The sequence below is a fragment of the Oncorhynchus gorbuscha genome, linkage group LG24, assembly GCF_021184085.1.
Source record: "Oncorhynchus gorbuscha isolate QuinsamMale2020 ecotype Even-year linkage group LG24, OgorEven_v1.0, whole genome shotgun sequence".
Lineage (NCBI taxonomy): Eukaryota > Metazoa > Chordata > Actinopteri > Salmoniformes > Salmonidae > Oncorhynchus > Oncorhynchus gorbuscha.
This window is the reverse complement of record NC_060196.1, coordinates 31,308,940-31,328,733: the sequence shown is the minus strand read 5'-3', so window position 1 is coordinate 31,328,733 and position 19,794 is coordinate 31,308,940. Positions and strand designations below refer to the sequence as shown.

Here is a 19,794-nt window from a genome sequence, read left to right as displayed (position 1 = left end):
CTTCATGGCTACAAACGCGAGTGCTATGGGTCGGTAGACATTTAGGCAGGTTACCTTAGTGTTCTTGGGCACAGGAACTATGGTGGTCTGCTTGAAACATGTTGGTATTACAGACTCAGTCAGGGACAGGTTGAAAATGTTAGTGAAGACACTTGCCAGTTGGTCTGCGCATGCTTAGAGTACACGTCCTGGTAATCCGTCTGAACCTGCGGTCTTGTGAATGTTTAAAGGTCTTACTCACATTGTCTACGGAGAGCGTGATCACACAGTCGTCCGGAACAGCTGATGCTCTCATGCATGTTTCTGTGTTGCTTGCCTCGAAGTGAGCATATAAGTAATTTAGCTCGTCTGGTAAGCTTGTATCACTACTTCCCCAATATCCCAGTCTCTCTCTCCTGTGAATGACGGGGATAAGGGCCTTATCGGGTGTCTGGAGTAAATCCTTTGCGTCCGACTCGTTAAAGAAAAAATCTTCCAGTACGGGGTGAGTAATCGCTGTCCTAATATCTAGAAGCTCTTTCCGGTCAAATAATGTGAAAAAAAGCACAATTGGTTAGGGAACCGTAAAACAGCAGCAATCTCCTCCGGCGCCATTACTGTCTAACTACCTCCCTTTGCACACGTGGGCCATCTATCTCCTTTCCAGCTCATTGGTCTTAGACCGTACCACAACAGAGGGGGGAGGGGTTGGTCACACATCCTTCAATCATAGTTTGTCATGCATCTTCATTCCTTTGGAAGAGTGTGAAAGTGCTTCCTTGGCTGTCAAAGTGGAGTTTTGGAAGGGTTTTATCATTTGGAACAGAGCATGATGCGTTCACTGAGACGTTCAGGCTTATTTAATCAAAATGTGTATCTGGGTTTTCCTGGAAGGTCAATAACGAAAGTCTTCCTGCATAGTGAAAAGGCATATTTGTTGTGGCTTTTTCCCCCCATGCTGTTAAAATGTTTATTGAATTAAGAACATTAAAGGAAATGTGCGTGCTTGCAGCTTATGAAAATGTTTTTTTAAACTTATCCTTTACAAATCACATTTGTTTCATTCATCTATAGATATGGGTGGACGTTACACATAACATAATATCATTTGAAATTATACTATTAAGCCTTGTTCACACTGCAGGCCTTAATGCTCAAATTAGTTTTGTTTTTCAAATCCGTTGTGGACTACTGACTGTCAAAACAGCAAGCTACAAATGACCAAATCAGGTTTTGTGTGTGTTCAGACAGCAGTCATTTGCTGACAAGGCTACTCTAGTTGTCATAGTAATGATGGATGTGTGTGCAGTGATGTAGGCTGATAGGAAGCACAAGCACCACCACCAATCACTTAGAAGTTACGTAGCAAGCTAAGGTGATAATGTCTGCCATGGACGTTTCCCAGTTGCTTTGAGTGTTCAACGTCATTAGAGTAAGAACACTTTTAATGCCCCAAATGATAAGACGATCCACATTTCAAACAAGTCCTTTTTGGCTAGCCACAGCAGTCAACTAGCTTAGCTAGATAGCCGTTTAGCTTTCTAGCATATTCACTCAATTGTTTGTAAAGAATTAACACGCTAGTTAGCTACTTCTTTTATTTTATTAAGTAGCATCCATATTTGTTATAACAATATATTGGATATCACTCATGTATGTTTCCCTGTACGTTCTCGTGCTCGTCTGTGAAGGAATCAGGATGTTTAGCATGTGTTACGTCATGCTTAAATAATGAGCATTCGTGTACGAGTCGGGTTCGAGGATATATTACCAATCCTCCAGGAACATCCTCCACTTCCCAAACCAAGCCATGCTTATATTGTAGCACTGTTGGCAGTGTATTACCCAGTCTCTCAGCTGCCACACTAGTGATTACCAATTACCTTCAACGCCAGTGTAGTATAAGGCTGCAGCCCTGTTGGTAATGGTTAATATCGCAGTAATAAATTGTAATGAGGATTTGTTTGAATATTACTGTGAGACATTTGTAATCCTCTCGGTTCACGCTGCTGCCCTATTGCATACTAAGACGGAAGAGCAATTTCAAGTTCTCTCGCTATTCGATTAAAAGAGTACATCACTGCGGATATTTGTCATCCCAACTTCATCTTGGATAAAAGCGCCTTTCTGTTACTTTTTCATTTGCATACTCACGAGAGAATGAAATTAGTTACATGAATTATACTGTGACGAATAGTTTCACTCGTTTTATGGGTGTCCTTTAGTTGGATGGTCATGCATTTTTATTAGAAAGGGATGCTATTTGAACTGTAACGTGTTATACAGTGTATATTATGACTTATGGGCTTTCAACTATAATGTCACTAGTTATGGTATCAAGAGCTTTAGGCTTTTCTGGTTTAGCAAATGTTTTTATTTTATGATTGATGGGCTTGTCATCTCTTACCTGTATGTAGGTGGTTTGCACAGTTGGAGTTGATGGACCTCCTGATGTTCTTAACTCAATGAGGAGATTTCAGCATGGGCTTAATTTCCACCCAAGTCAATGTTACATCTAAGTCCAGTTAGGGAGTCAATGAATAGATCACAACAATTTAGCCAAGGAATAGAAGGGCAGCGTGCCGGAGTCACCTCTTCAATGTTGACGTTGAGACTGGGGTTATGCGGGTACTATTTCATGAAGCTGCTAGTTGAGGACTTGTGAGGCATCTGTTTTTCAAACTAGACACTAATGTCCTCTTTCGCAGTTGTGCACTTGGGCCTCCCACTCCTCTTTCTATTCTGGTTAGGGCCAGTTTGCTGTTCTGTGAAGGGAGTAGTACACAGCGTTGTACGAGATCTTCAGTTTCTTGGCAATTTCTCACATGGAATAGCCTTAATTTCTCGGAAACAAGAATAGACTGGCGAGTTTCAGAAGAAAGATCTTTGTTTCTGGTCCTTTTGAGCCTGTAATCAAAACCACAAATGCTGATGCTCCAGATACTCAACTAGTCTAAAGGCCAGTTTGATTGCTTCTTTAATCAGAACAGTTTTCAGCTATGCTAACATATATGCAAAATAGTTTTCTAATGATAAATGATCCTTTTAAAATGATAAACTTGGATTAGCTAACACAACTTACCATTTGAACACAGGAGTGATGGTTGCTGATAATGGGCCTAAGTACGCCTATGTAGATATTCCATTAAAAATCAGCTGTTTCCATCTACAATAGACATTTACAACATTAACAATGTCTACACTCTATTTCTGATCAATTTGATGTTATTTTAATGGACCAAAAAAAAAAGATTTTCGTTTAAAAAAAAGAACATTTCTAAGTGACCCCAAACTTTTGAACGGTAGTGTATCTGTACAATGGGTCCCTGTTTTACTGAGCTGAAATTAAAATGGAATGAGTCCAATTCTGAACAATCTGGATTGTTATGGCAATACAATCTTGATTTTTTTTTCTAACTTCTTATCCAGCTCCTGAATCTATACAACCCCCCCCCCCCCCCCACACACACACACACACACAAAAAGGAAGTTGGATGTATACACTGGTCCAGGATCATCAGTTCATTGGGGATAATATTTATTCCAGGCAGTTAGACAGTAAAGCGGCCCAGGCAGGCTCTCGTCGGGTGTGCACCTCATTATAGGGGGAGCTTACGACTTTGTCTGCCTCCCTTTCGGAAGAGGTAACGCTCCAGTAACTCTCATGCTGCCTCTGATTGAATACTACCCGCTTCATTTTCCCACCACTTCAGACTTATTGGACACACTTCTTTTACATTTAAAAAAAAAAATCTTTCCCTCCTAAAAATGCTGTGCTTCTCAATAACTCTGGAGCTACTGCCAAGGAATACTTATATCTGCAGCCCAAGGAGTCATTGTAGTAACATATTCACTAGCATAATTGATTTTGGGGTTCACTGATGCATAGCTAGAAATGCTTTCGCGAGGGCACAATTTGTCAACTAGCCATACCGACGTCTCACAAATATGGCAATTATCTCAAGGGAGATAAAGAAAAGTGTCTACCAAATGAGTGTACGTAAATTAAATGTGCATATATTCTACATTAGTCCACATCTGATGTAGCGCAAAAGTTTATGACACATTGTTTTGTAACCCAATGCCTAAAGTATCATGATCTTTTGAACACGTCTGATATTATGTGAAAAGGTCATATTAGTGATTGAGACATAATGGCAGCTTATCAGTTTTTATTCATCCATCATATTTATAGCACAGTTCACAGCGAGGAACAAAGCAGTATTATTACATGACTCATGTTAAACCCATTATTATTTTCATATCTTACTCCCTCCGGTTGTCTATATATAGGAGCTACTTGTCTGGGTCAAGGTGTTCTTGATTGCTTACCGTCTCTCGCTTAAATGCCATCTCCATTGTCACACTCAGCACAGGTCAACGTGACATTTCACCGCAAAGTCATCCTGTTTATGTTGCAATGTCATAAAGGGCCCTGCACCACAACCGACCTTAGGTGGAAGCTGCATGTATATCACCAGATCCTTGCTATTAGGTTTGAAACAATAGTAATGGACCTGGATAACTAAAAGGTTAAATAAAACGCATCTTTAATGCCCCTATTTTGTTGACTCGGTCATGCAATTTTGAAAAGTGAGCTTGCCCCTATCACTCACTGTTTGGTTTTTGATTAGCGCTGTTACAACCTGGCTCAAGATTGTAACAAATCATGGGAAACCACACACTGATTAAAGGAATACAAATAAATCTATTCCTTAAATAAAGTAAACACTCACAGCAATAATCAGATGAGGCATGAAGGTCAGTAAATTAGGTGTCAACTGCAAAAGCCACAACAAAACCACCAAAGGTAATTCATGGAGAGTTGAATCTCTCACTGAATGGGGAAATGCCAAAGCTGAGCATTCACAGGTGTGCCCCATCAGCACTGATGGCCACTCCCAGCTCCGCCCACCTCTCCTACTCCACCCACCAATCTCCTGCAGGAAGTAAGCACAGCAAAAACCCAACAGGCAGAGCAGGGAGGGGGTGTCACAGTGGCTAAGTTAGCTCAAGCTATTTAAACATATCCAACAACAGTTTATCCTGGCCTCATAGACTACTTTCATGGCAAGTGGAAAAGTAGAGGTATGTCTTAAAAGAGTAAATCTATCCACAGCTGTGAGTTTAATCTCTGTACTATCAACCAAAAAAACCTTGGCCTAGATCAATGTAATCGCACAAAGTCTCTTTGATGTATGCTACTGCAGAAATACCGTGTGCAGAACACATGAGGTTTGAGGGATAATCTCGGGAGAGAAGAAAATAGGCCTACCACTACAAGATTAGCCAAAATTGGCCTCGTGAGGGTTGATGGAAGCAAACGTCTTTGCATGTGAACATTTTGTTTCTTTGTTCAGCCTCCACTGTGTTCATGTGCTCAGCTTGTGCGTAGTTAGTCCTGCTCAGTGTTAATGTAACGCATCTCATCAAACCTATCACTCTCTTTTGTATAGTTGCTTGTGGTGCCTGCTGCCTATTGCTTTGTCCTTTTGAGAAAATGACATTAGAACCATTTTGTGAGACCAAATGTGTTGTATGCCCAAGGGCTCTTTGCAAATATTTACTTTGATGTTTTTTCGTTTGTTTGGCTGTTGCACATTTGTCCATTAAGTCTAATTAGAGTGTATTGTTCCTTATAAAACGGGTGCATCTAATCCTTAATACTGATTGTTAAAACCACATTCCAGCCGGTGTGTATTCCACAAGCTACCATCGGCTAAGTCTATGACGTTATAATATATGACTCCATATGACTGCGCAATCCACTGTCTCATCAGCCCAGCCGGGCAATTTATACAAATAATGTTTTTATTGAAAATATGTCAATCATTATTTGAATATTTTGGTAACCCGTTGTATGAAAGTGATAATGACCTCGGAGCCGGAGTTTGAAGGATATATTGGCACAGTTTGCTGGCCCTCAACTTCATCTCGGGCCTAACAACACCCATGGCAATATACTGTACCCTCCAAAACACCAGCTTCTCGGGCATTATCACTTAATTCAGCTGTACTGCATGATCCATTCCTACTGCATGATCCCTTTCCAATACAGTTTACATGATGTGAATGGCTGATGGCAAATGGTGCAATGATTTCAAGATGTAATTTTAAGAAGTTTACTTGAAATACAGTGCCATGTTTACTTTCATTTGCTATGTACAAACTGCAGTATTTTGCTCCAAAGACTCAAGTCATTAACCCAAATGAAGGGATAAACAGTGACATTTGTGGAATGGTTGAAAAACAAGTTTTAATGACTTCAATCTATGTGTATGTAAACTTCCGACTTCAACTGTACATGCCAGGCACCATGTGTTGTGAGAGCTTGATGATTTTGGAGAGGGAGAGATGATACCGATTGCAACAAACGCTTCCTTCAAATCTTGATGAAATACACCACGCTACAGAAAGGGATTAGCGATTTAATTATTTCCCTTCCTGTTGTCATTTGAGGGCCACTTCCCCCTGCTCACCCGGACCTAAAATAACTTATGCTTCTCTCACAGAATCGGTTTCACCGATCTGTGCAACCTTTGCAATAATCTATGGCGGAGTCATTTCCCGGTCTGTTTGCTATCCGGTTACCATTTAATTAATAAGGCTAATTTGTAGCTGAGATAATCCAAGATAGACCAAGACAAGGGTTTATTCTCAGAGACGGAACCCTCTATACTTCACAGAGCTCTATTTCACAGAGCCAGCCTCTGAAAGTACATGGCTGTGTGGGAAGTGAAAATCTTGATAAAAGAATGCCAATGGTAACCTCATACAGTACATAGTTGTGCAGACTCAGAGGTGGACTGTGAGGGGTTCAAGGGATTTTTGGTCGTACAAAAAGTAATTCCACAAGTTGCCATTTCCCAGGCATTTCAATGGGGCACACAGACGTGGGCACAAGGCAGCCCCTTCCCTCATAACCTATGCTAGTTTAGGCCAAGAGCCCTGAAGAAGGCACTATGCGCAGAAACATTGTTTGTTATACCCATTAATTGTTTGGGAGAATAATTAGAGTGTGCAATGTTCTTTATATATTTCTATAGTTTAGGCCAAGAGAATACTTCAGAAAAGTTTTGGGCCATTTTCCCTAGGTTGACATTTATGGGGCAGTTTGATGAGGGCACACAACTGAGTGGTAACATATTTTTACTTTCAAAAACATCCACATTCAAGTTTAAAATCTGGGGAAATGCAAAAGCTTTACAATCCAATCTTTGTGCCATGGTTGCTGAACCATATCAGCCATTGTCCCCATAGCACTGCCATGATAATGAGTGACAGAGGCTAACGGCTCTGATGCTAATTTTGATCTTCACATTCCAGTGAATCTCTGGTGAGATTTGTGATTATACTACGTTATCTTTACAACCTTGAGTCTCTCTGATCCCTAACATAGTAAGCACATTTTGGCCTAGGGGCAATGTTACTGCCTGAGAGTGGAGATCAGTACTATTGCCTCGTAACAGACGTTAAGAAGAAGTCAGGTCACTGAGACAAAGGGGTTAACAAACTATAGTTTTGGCAAGTCGGTTAGGACATCTACTTTGTGCATGACACAAGTAATCTTTCCAACAATTATTTACAGACAGATTATTTCACTTATAATTCACTGTATCACAATTCCAATGGGTCAGAAGTTTACATACACTAAGTTGACTGTTCCTTTAAACAGCTTGGAATATTCCAGAAAATTATGTCATGACTTTAGAAGTTTCTGATAGGCTAATTGACAACATTTAAGTCAATTGGAGGTGTACCTGTGGATGTAGTTCAAGGCCTACCTTCAAACTCAGTGCCTCATTGCTTGACATCATGGGAAAATCTAAAGAAATCAGCCAAGTCCTCAGAAAAGAAATGTAGACCTCCACAAGTCTGGGTCATCCTTGGGAGCAATTTCCAAATGCCTGAATGTACCACGTTCATCTGTACAAGCAATAGTACGCAAGTATAAACACCATGGGACCACACAGCCGTCATACCGCTCAGGAAGGAGATGCGTTCTGTCTCCTAGAGATGAAAGTACTCTGGTGTGAAAAGTGAAAATCAATCCCAGAACAACAGCAAAGGACCTTGTGAAGATGCTGGAGGAAACAGGTACAAAAGTATCTATATCCACAGTAAAACGAGTCCTATATCGACATAACCTGAAAGGCCGCTCAGCAAGGAAGAAGCCACTGCTCCAAAACCACCATAAAAAACCCAGACTATGTTTTGCAACTGTACATGGGGACAAAGATCATACTTTTTGGAGAAATGTCCTCTGGTCTGATGAAACAAAAATAGAACTGTTTGGCCATAATGACCATCATTATGTTTGTAGGAAAAAGGGGTCACTTGCAAGCCGAAGAACACCATCCCAACCGTGAAGCACGGGGGTGGCAGCATCATGTTGTGGGGGTGCTTAACTGCAAGAGGGACTGGTGCACTTCACAAAATAGATGGCATCATGAGGAGGGGAAAATGATGTGGATATATTGAAGCAACATCTCAAGACATCAGTCAGGAAGTTAAAGCTTGGTCGCAAATGGTTCTTCCAATGGACAATGACCCCCAAGCATACTTCCAAAGTTGTGGCAACAAGGCTTAAGGACAGCAAAGGCAAGGTATCGGAGTGGCCATCACAAAGCCCTGACCTCAATCCTGTAGAAAATTTGTAGGCAGAACTGAAAAAGCATGTGCGAGCAAGGAGGCCTACAAACCTGACTCAATTCCACCAGCTCTGTCAGGAGGAATGGGCCAAAACTTTCACCCAACTTATTGTGGGAAGCTTGTGGAAGGCTACCTGAAACATTTGACCCAAGTTTTTTTTTAATGCAAAGGCAATGCTACCAAATACTAATTGAGTGTATGTAAACCTCTGACCTACTGGGAATGTGATGAAGGAAATAAAAGCTGATATAAATCATTCTCTCTACAATTATTCGTTTCACATTCTTAAAATAAAGTGGTGATCCTAACTGACCTAAGTCAGGGAATTTTTACTAGGATTAAATGTCAGGAATTGTGAAAAACTACGTTTAAATATAATTGACTACGGTGTATGTACATTTTCGACTTCAACTGTATATTTCATTAAAATCCCCGGTGTTCTTATTCACTGTGAGAATACAGTATGTTTTGTTTCCCATTCCGGGGGTCTCGGCTCAACCATAAGAGTGGCAGCAAATGCAGGATTTTGGACGCGTCAGAGGTGACTTAATGCTTTTACATACAAAGCGATGGAAGAAAGACAAGAAGATGTGAAATTACACTCTGCGAAGAAAAAACATCCCAACTCACGGGACATCAAACAAAACAGTGTTCTGTTCAAATGACAGTGCACACATTTCCCATGTGCTGTGTATGTCACGTCTGAGCCTATTGGATGATTGGCTCCATGAATCCATACCGCACAGAGAAACATCAAACCTGTGCATGTCATAATAAAGTATTTTGTCCCTGTCAGTACTGGTTTTTGTTTAGTCTTTTTTGGCACTTCCTCAGCCATTCAACATGTTCCAGATTCTTTTGAAAAAATATATATAGATAAGAGCGCATGGTGCCAGGAAAGACTCAATGAGTAGACTGATGAACTCTAGATAATAAAGTTGGCTCTTGTTTGGTGAATTGGAGAACTGGAGTCTTTGAGCTACAAAGTATCTGGTTAATTATCTAGAACAAACACACCATTCCTATACCATTACCCCTAAAATAATTTAGGAGAATATAAATAGTATAGAGCCGGTATCATATATTTGTGCTGTTACAGTATAGTATTCTTCAACGAATACCTAATAAACTTGAGTGGTGTATGCGACTCTCTGTGCCATGGAGTCTTCCAGCAGAACTAGTGATACAGGGGTAGGTGTGTATATCTGCTTTGTATGTGTGTCTATGTGTCTCCAGCTGGGCTCTGAGACATATGGCTGGGCAGATGGTCTTGCACAGTGGGAAGAGTGTGTCTCTCTGGTCGGCTGGCACAGCTGGCAGAACCTGGCAGCGCCTTGGGCACCTCTCATTGCCAGCCAGCCGGGTGGGTGTGGGAGGGTGGGCAGACTGCCACAGAGATACAGGAAAGGGTTGGATTGACTTTGTAACATAACATTTCCTCATTTAAGTCAAGGAATGGAGGCACCAAAGGAACCCGTAGGGCTGTGGACAGATGCATATAAATTAGAGGAGAAGTGTGCCAATTACGTTTCTACGGTGTGGTCATAGACTAAGTTTGTGAAGTAGTGTCCATGTAGGGGAAAAAATGCTAAAAATAGTTGCTCATCACTAACTTTCTAACTATTGCAATCCATGTATCGTAAATGTCAGAACATGGATCGTTTGAGAGGCCATCTTGAACGGTCTTCTCCATGATGAGGGATTCCAGAGAAAAATATCAGGCTTGTACTTATCTGTAGGATATTGTGACAGATATATGAATATTAATGGCTCCTTTTAATATCTATGTCGTGATGGTCATCCCCTTGACAGACCTTGTCATGATATACTGTATCTCTATGAAAGTCATATGAATTGTGATATACAGTATCTCTGACAGATATGAATGATTATGTATATTGTGGAAAAACATCCTAATTAGAATGGCAAATGAACTTGAATGTGAATAGTTTTGGAAGCTGTTATCTCAGGACAGAAGGTTCCTCTGTGGTTGATTTAATAATTTGTATTCATATGCAAATGAAAAACAGGGTTTGTTTTACTGGCAAATGTCCAGTAATTCCTTGGCAGCTGTCCTAGGAAAGTAAATAAACCACAAAAAAACATGTCAGAATTATAAGGTTGGGTGTGAATGTTGATGAGTAGTTTTTTACCATCGATTCTTACAACTCTAGTGCATCACTAACTTAGCGCAATACCTCAATTAAATCTGGAGTCTCCAACCTTTTCTAACATGAGAGCTACTTTAAAAAGAGGAAACATGTTGTGAGCTACTCTTTTTTATATATATGTATATAGCTTTCAAATAGGCACATTCTTCTCTTCTCCTGTACCCTGCAACTCTTCCCCGGGTCCTTGGCGAACAAGATATACTATGTATATATGTGGACATCCATTCAAATGAGTGGATTTCGCTTTTTCAGCCACACCTGTTGCTGACAGGTGTATAAAATCAAGCACTCAGACATGCAATCTCCATAGATGAAAATTGGCAGTAGAATGGCTTACTGAAGAGCTCAGTGACTTTCAACATGGCACCGTCATAGGATGGCATCTTCCCAACAAGTCAGTTTACCAAATTTCATAACATTTCTGCTCTGCTAGAGCCGCCCTGGTCAACTGTAAGTGCAGTTATTGTGAATTGTAAACGTCTAGGAGCAACAACAGCTCGACCGCAAAGTGGTAGGCCACTTAAGCTCATAGAACGGGATCGCCGAGTGCTGAAGCACGTAGATCATAAAAATCATCTGTCCTCGGTTGCATCACTCACTACCGAGTTCCAAATTTACTCTGGAAGCAACGTCAGCACAAGCACTGTTCGTCAGGAGCTTAATGAATTTGGTTTCCCATGACCAAACAGCCTTGCAACTTGGTGGCAACAGTTTGGAGAAGGCCCTTTCCTGTTTCCGCATGACAATGCCCTCGTGCACAAAGCGAGGTCCATACAGAAACAGGTTGTCGAGATCCGTATGTAGAACTTGACTGGCCTGCACAGAGCCCTGACCTCAACTCCATCGAACACCTTTGGGATGAATTGGAATGCCGACTGTGAGCCAGTGACCTAATCGCCCAACATCAGTGCCCAACTTCGCTAATCATTTTGTGGCACGTTTTAACCACTCCTATGTAAATGATAGATTATCAGACACTCAACAAGTTCTAATTTCATTATTACTGAAACCGGATACAAGTTGGAAATATAGAGATCCAGTCCGTTTAAAAAAACTGGAGGCCCCTTACACTTCAGTGTTGTGATGCAAAAATTCTAGCGAAATGTATAGCGCATAGAATGAAAAGGTATTGTCGGACATTATTCATTCTAATCAGAGAGTTTTTTTTTACATGGACTATACATTGGAGATAATATAAGGCAATTGCTGGAAACAATAGAACACTGAAAAATCTAGGAAACCAGGCCTGCTATTCATAGCTGACTTTGAAAAGGCTTATGATAAATTATGACTGGACTTTATATATATATAAATGCCTGTCACATTTCAATTTTGGAAAATCTCTTATAAAATGGGTTAAAATCATGTATAGTAAACCTAGGTGTAAAATAGTAAAATATGGCTAATTCTCAGAAAGTTTTAAAGTGTCGAGGAGTAAAACAAGGTTGTCCACTATCAGAATATCTATTTATTATGTCCATAGACATGTTAGCTATTAAAATCCAATCCAACAATAATATCAAGGGAGTTGAAATCCATGGCTTAAAAACAAAGGTGTCATTGTACGCTGATGATTCATGCTTTCTTTCTCCACAGCCTCATAAATATAGATAATTTTTCTAACCTCGCTGGATTACAACCAAATTATGATAAGTGTACTATTGGATCACTAAAATATACAACTTTTACATTACCGTATAGTTTACCAAGAAAATGGTCTGATGGGGATGTGGATATACTCAGTATTCATATCCCAAAATAAATAAATGAATTCACTCCACTACATTTTAATAGAATGTTTGCAAAATAATCTAAGATCTTGCTACCATGGAACGGTAAATACCTGTCTATTTGTGGAAAAATGATCCTGATGAACTCTTTAGTCATGGTGTTGCCTACACCTGGCAAACAGTTTGTTTTATTATTTGAGGAAAAAATATGACATTTTATTAGGAACGGTAAGTCAGACAAAATTATATGGGTTTATTTATATAATTAATATGAATTCGGAGGGCATAAATGATTAAATATTAAAGCATTAGACCTCTCACTAAAGGCTTCAGTCATACAAACTGGTTCTCTAGCAAATTAGTAACAAGAATGGCCTTTTCACTTTATTCAGATTACACCTCTCACTTTCAGTTATTAGAAAAGGAAATCATCTCCCAAATATCGCTATTTTTAAAACAAGCAATAGAAAATGCTGGCCCTGACCAAACCGGTAAGTGGTCCCTCACTAAAGCTCCACATGACTGGACTTATAGTCGTCTTCTCACCTTTTAGTGCTCTTATGCCCATCCCTTTAAAAATGCCATGAGGTCTGAAAGTCGACATATTGTGCAATTATTTATTTTTTCTAGTGCTTGCTAACTTTTTAGCTAAAGTGTAGTCAGTGGCTAGCTACTGTAAGACAGAGAAATGGACGGAAGAAGTTCAACACTTTATTCGATTCATTTTCGATACAGCACATGGATTGTTCATTATGAATTGGGCTCAGAATGTCTCTGGTTGCGCTGGTGAACAGTAGCTGATAGTGTCAGCTAGAGGCGATCAGCGGGAGCTTCCTGTGGGAATTTGTAATCTTGCTGAGGTCTTCTCTGTTGCTAAATAGCATGTTGAATGTTTTAGAGTAAAGTGAGGCGATTATATTAATACAACTCACCTTGTCCGAGAGAGAATTACATGGTTATCCAAACTTCACGTCAAGGTAAGCCAACACCAAACACATAAAAACCTGCTTGTAAAATTCACGGTGTGAAAAGTGAATGAAGAAAAAAACAATTGGAACCATTTTTGTGTTTGACCGTTAGGATTTATGGGTATTATGAAGCATCCACTGTGCCAGACTATTCTGTTCTGGGTTAGATTTTTCCTGGTTTTTCATGTTTTCTTTCTGCTCCAGTTTACTCTAAATATTACAATTATTCATTAAGAAACAAAGAAAATGTATGTTCTCAGTTAACAAATGTAGATTTCTTTGTACAATTCCAATTTAATTGCACATTAAGCAAGAGATGTATGTGTTAGCCTAGTGATGTTTCTGCTGTTAGTTCTACTGCTGCAGCACATGTCATAGCAGAGTTTGCAAAACAGTGGCCACGCAATTGATACAAATAATCATGATATCTTTCTATCAGGTAAGCCTACTGGCAGTTCACATTTAATTGAGAAGCTTTTTGGGGAAAGAAAGTATTTCTCTCTACCCACAGGACGGTTATTATTAGCATCACTAACTGGCTACATACAGAGTGATAGGAAAATCCACACACCAAACAGACAATACTGCTGGAAATTAATTGTTACGCTTGTCTTTTTCAGTCAATAGTGGCCAACCAGGAGTGGGATAATGTCAATGTGGCTTTGATTTTTATGACCGTTTGGGATGGAGCACACATAGCCTCGGGAAGTTGGGCTGCTGAGGATCCTGTAGCACCCCGTGAAAAATCAGAAAAGGTTTTTAAAAAGTAGTGCACTGGGCATTTACTAGTCTTGTATTAGCGGACCGATATAGCCATCTGTAACGCGGTCCAAAACATCACAGCAACCCCACCCCCAAACATCTTCCTGTGGCTATGCTTGGTGAGCTACTCATAGGTGGCTCGCGATCTACCTGTTGCACCTTATATTAGCACATTAGCTGCTTAATACAATATATTTTTACATACACAGTGACCTGATAGTAGTATTATAAATACTTTCCCCCCTCTTTTGAAAATGTAAACTACAAGTTAACGTGACAAACACAAAACCAGGTCTCTGTATTGTTTCCCACTATCAGCTGAGGAAGTCGCCGTCGTGACCTCATGCTGGGCTTGTGTCAGATGCCCCCGCCTGTTTGTTGCTATCAGTCTTGGAAAAAAACGTTTCCCTTTTCCCAGGATGCCTCTGGAGCTCCTGCCACAGACCTCATCCTCTTTTCCATGCACCCGGACCCAGGCAGGTGGCCAATCGAGGGGAACAGGAAAACAGATGTCCAGTGAAACCTCTCTTTCTCCCCTACTGTTGGGAAACCTCAAGCTGGGTTGTGCTGTATATCCTGTCCCATTCTACTGGATGTACCATCAACCTCAAGGGAGAAAACAGCGGTCTCTTTCAAAGTGAGTGTTACCGTGTGGACTTTGGGAGGGACGGAGGCGGATGACGAGGATGGCACTGAGCATATGTTAGTGTGGCACCCCATGTAACACGATTGGAGACTTGGGTCTTAGTTCCTCTGAACTGACATTTTGTTGGCCTACATTTTTAAACCGTTCTGTCCTTGAACCTTAGTTTTATTATTTTAGCCGCCTAAGATACAGATCTCTAGCCCCATGTTTATAAGACCTTACTAAGACTGTCTATGTAGGCATCTTGAAATGTTCTGTTATGGAGAAGTGTTCTGTAGTGGAGAAGTCATCTGTCGTGGAGAAGTGATCTGTAGTGGAGAAGTGATCTGTAATGGAGAAGTGATCTGTAGTGGAGAAATGTTCTGTTATGGAGAAGTGTTCTGTTATGCCACACACAACCTTTAAATAATGAAAAGGGAAACATATTGAAAGAGAAATGTACTGGAGGTGGAAAAGGCCCCTGGGGAAAAACACAGTCCTCATTAGTGTTTCATTTATTAAGTTCAAATCTCCTCATCTGGAGAGGCCACAGAACGGTAAAAATCCCCTCTCATTTTTATGATCTGTCAAGCCCACTGGTTTTATAGGAGGGAGACAGCAGCCAGGCACCTCGTCAATGGCAGCAGCAATAAGCACAATTGCATTGTGAATGGTTTGTTCTCTCACTCCCTTTTTCCCAACTCTTGTATTGTGCTCCCTTGTATTCTCCCCGTTGACCCTCCTTTCTTCTGTAATTGTCTTCATTTAACCTGTTTTCTAAATGTACATTTGAGTAATTTAGCAGACGCTTTTATTCAGAGAGACTTAAAGTAGCAATTAGGGTTAAGTGCATTGCTCAAGGGCATATCAACAGCTTTTTCACGTAGTCAGCTCAGGGATTTGAACCAGCGACCTTTTAGTTACTGGCCCAACGATCTTAAGCACTAGGCTACCACGGCTAAAATCTTTTAAACATTTTAATCACCCATTCTTTACCTCCTGCTGTCGTAATCACTCTTTACATAAGGATATGTCATAGAGGTCGTCGCAATATGAAAGGATGAGATGGATTAAAATACGTTTCTCCCTGGAGAATAAAAAATATATACAACGGAGCATAATGTGTGGACCTTATGTGTCTGTAATCTGTGGATATTATTGAACTTTAGAAAATAATGGGATAATAAATCAACCATTCACCTCGTATAATGTATGAGGACTGCCTATAGATAACTACAGTAGGCCAACCATTAGCTTTTCCTTGTTTAGCCTGAAACATCCCAGAAACCATTGCATCATTTCATGAAACAAGTGTTTACATTGTTATATGAATGCTGGATGGTGGGGAGCTAAGAATCTAACCCCTTCAAGGTTAGATAAAATATAGTGCTTTTGCTAATTAGCCACGTTGAAGGTCATGTTATGCTAACTTGGTTATTTGATATTTCTGCCAATTAGCAAGTGATTACAGTTTGCTGACAGTTAGTCAATACGGCCAGAGTACAACTGCTCTGTTTATTCTCATTCCAGTCACCCACGAAAACAACTCACAGTGAATCTAACTAACATTCATGGATCACATGTGAGGCTGTCCTAACATGGACATTATAAAGGTGAATGGTAGGTTTTGATAGACTTGTCATTTAGTTATGAACAGTTTTAGAGAGAGACACTACATGACCAGAAGTGTGCAATTGTCTAGTTAATTTCATGCAATTCTACTAATTTTGTCATGTGACGGGGAGATTTGTTTTTTGCATTTTTAGAAATGGTTGAAGAGAAATGTTTTTGATATAATATCTGAGTGAGAGTGAGTAACAAAATCAATGAGGCCCCCCAGTCCGACCATGATTACAACAAGTTTAGATAACTGGCTAGACTGACTTACCAATCTAACTATATTTAGCTGACATGGGCAAATTGATTGACCATCAGCAACTGAAATTGCAAGGGGAACGCTGCTGATTAGCAACCAAATTTCGAAATGGCACCTTGTGTATTCTACTATTCTAACTCTCAACAGCAAGTTGAGACTCTGAGTTCCTAAAAAAAGAAAGACCCGCGGGCTGCCAGTTGCCATCCCTGTAGTGGACTGTGGACTCCACCAGGGATGTCCTGCATTACCACCTGTAAACACTATCTAACACCAGCTTGAATTGTCCTTTACAAGGTTCCATAAACAATCTATTAACATTAATTTTCTACCTGTTAACTTTAATGAGAGTTGATGAGCTGGCGAGAGACTGTAATATGAATGGTGTTGATCGTCTGCACAAGGGCACTCTGTTTGGTCTTTCTTAATATGGCATTGATTGTATCGACTCCCTTGTACAATATGACAGGGTGTAAAGGAGGGAGAGCTGAGCTCCTCAAAGGGTGGTAAAGAAAGGCAGACATTTTGGATGTAGACAAACTCAGTGGCTCTCACAAAGGTCCTGTGAAATACTTGCAATGGTGTGATGAGTAACTTTACCTAAGACCTAAAAATGTGTGAAAGCTCCCAGACCTAATGCCTATTTGGGCTTTAGCATTGTGGGATAACATAGTCTAAGACAGAGATCTGGTTCAAACTTCCAGCTGGTCATACAGTGCCTTGCAAAAGTGTTCATCCCCCTTGGCGTTTTTCCTATTTTTTTGCATTACAACCTGTAATTTAAATGGATTTGTATTTGTATTTCATGTAATGGACACACATAAAATAGTCCAAATTGGTAAAGTGAAATGAAAAAAATAACATGAAAACAGAAAAGTGGTGCGTACATACTGTATGTCTTCACCCCCTTTGCTATGAGGCCCCCTAAATAAGATCTGGTGCAACCAATTACCTTCATAAGTCACATAATTAGTTAACTTAAGTCCACCTGTGTGCAATCTAAGCTTCACATGATCTGTCACATGATCTCAGTATATATACACCTGTTCTGAAAGGCCCCATGATTTGCAACACCGCTAAGCAAGGGGCACAACCAAGCAAGGGGCACCGTGAAGAGCAAGGAGCTCTCCAAACAGGTCAGGGACAAAGTTGTGGAGAAGTACAGATCAGGGTTTGGTTATAAAAAAATATCTGAAACTTTGAACATCCCACAGAGCACCATTAAATCCATTATTCAAAAATTGAATGAATATGGCACCACAACAAACCTACCAAGAGAGGGCTGCCCACTAAAACTCACAGACCAGGCAATGAGGGCATTAATCAGAGAGGCAAACAACGAGACCAAAGGTAACCCTGAAGGAGCTGCAAAGCTCCACAGCAAAGATTGGATGCTCGGTCCATAGGACCAGTTTAGGGCTGTATGCTCCACAGAGCTGGGCTTTACAGAAGAGTGGCCAGAAAAAAGCCATTGCTTAAAGAAAAGAATAAGCAAACACGTTTGGTGTTAGCCAAAAGGCAGGTGGGAGACCCCCCAAACATATGGAAGAAGGTACTCTGGTCAGATGAGACTAAAATGTAGCTTTTTGGCCATCAAGGAAAACGCTATGTCTGGCGCGGACCCAACACCTCTCATCACCCGAAAATACCATCCCCACAGTGAGGCATGGTGGTGGCAGCATCATGCTGTGGGGATGTTTTTCATCAGCAGGGACTGGGAAACTGGTCAGAATTGAAGGAATGATGGATGGCACTAAATACAGGGAAATTATTGAGGGAAACCTGTTTCAGTCTTCCAGAGATTTGAGACTGGGACGGAGGTTCACCTTCCAGCAGGACAATGACCCTAAGCATATTGCTAAAGCACCACTTGAGTGGTTTAAGGGGAAACATTTAAATGTCTTGGAATGGCCTAGTCAAAGCCCAGACCTCAATCCAATTGAGAATATGTGGTATGACAAAGATTGCTGTACACCAGCGGAACCCATCCAACTTAAAGGAGCTGGAGCTGTTTTGCCTTGAATAATGGGCAAAAATCCCAGTGGCTAGATATGTCAAGTTTATAGAGATATACCCCAAGAGACTTGCAGCTGTAATTGCTGCAAAATGTGGCTCTACAAAGTATTGACATTGGGGGGTGAATAGTTACGCACGCTCTAGTTTTCATTTGTTCTTATTTCTCGTTTGTTTCACAATGAAAAAATGTTTTGCATCCTCAAAGTGGTAGGCATGTTGTGTAAATCAAATGATACAAACCCCCCAAAAGTCTATTTTAATTCCAGGCTTTAAGGCAACAAAATAGGAGAAATGCCAAGGGGGTGAATACTTTCGCAAGTCACTGTATATTTACAACCCAAAGGTGGAACACAGAGGTCTTTTAGGTGGGACACAATGATACATGTCAGCATCTGAAATAATGATGATTCTATGACACCGAAATAGTGGTAGGCCTACCATAATATATTCATCAAACAGACATATACATCTTACAAAGCATTGTAAGCCTCACATCGTTACATCACCTTCCATAACCAAAAGCCCATCTTACATCTTTAGAACTCCCCCTGGGGTAGTTGTAAGATGGGTGGTTACGTTTATACCTGATACACTATCTAATGCGTACTGACTTCTAGTCAAAGAGACACACTGTATCCTCTGAGACTTCTCTGGTTGTGCTTCATTGCCCCCACTGAGGGAGGGCTCTCACAGCAAGTGCAAGAGCTCCAGAAATGAGAATTTACCAGGGAGCTCAAGCACCTTGGTGGGGCTCATCCAGTTGCCGAGAAATCAAATTACTTCCATGAACTTCTGCAATGTTTTTGAAGCTCAGAGGCTTTGAAAAGTTACCAAAATAAAATGGTATATTACTGTGCTCATTAAGAAAATACAAACAGAGAGCACCATTTTATCTCTCTTCTTGTTTACCTTTTAATTACAGACTCATTTGTGAGGTAGAAGAAATACAATCGAATCAATTTTGATGTATTTGTCTGATTTACTGTTCTGATCTTGTTTGCTTTTACGGTTGATTATG

General features: G+C 40.5%; 1 long non-coding RNA gene across 1 annotated transcript; it reads left to right on the top strand.

Moving 5' to 3' along the window:
- Window positions 1-13,371: 13,371 nt before the first annotated feature.
- LOC124012065 lies at window positions 13,372-16,003 on the top strand. Its single transcript, XR_006834654.1, has 2 exons — window positions 13,372-13,509; window positions 14,681-16,003. It is a non-coding gene; the product is annotated as an uncharacterized LOC124012065 (long non-coding RNA).
- Window positions 16,004-19,794: the final 3,791 nt, after the last annotated feature.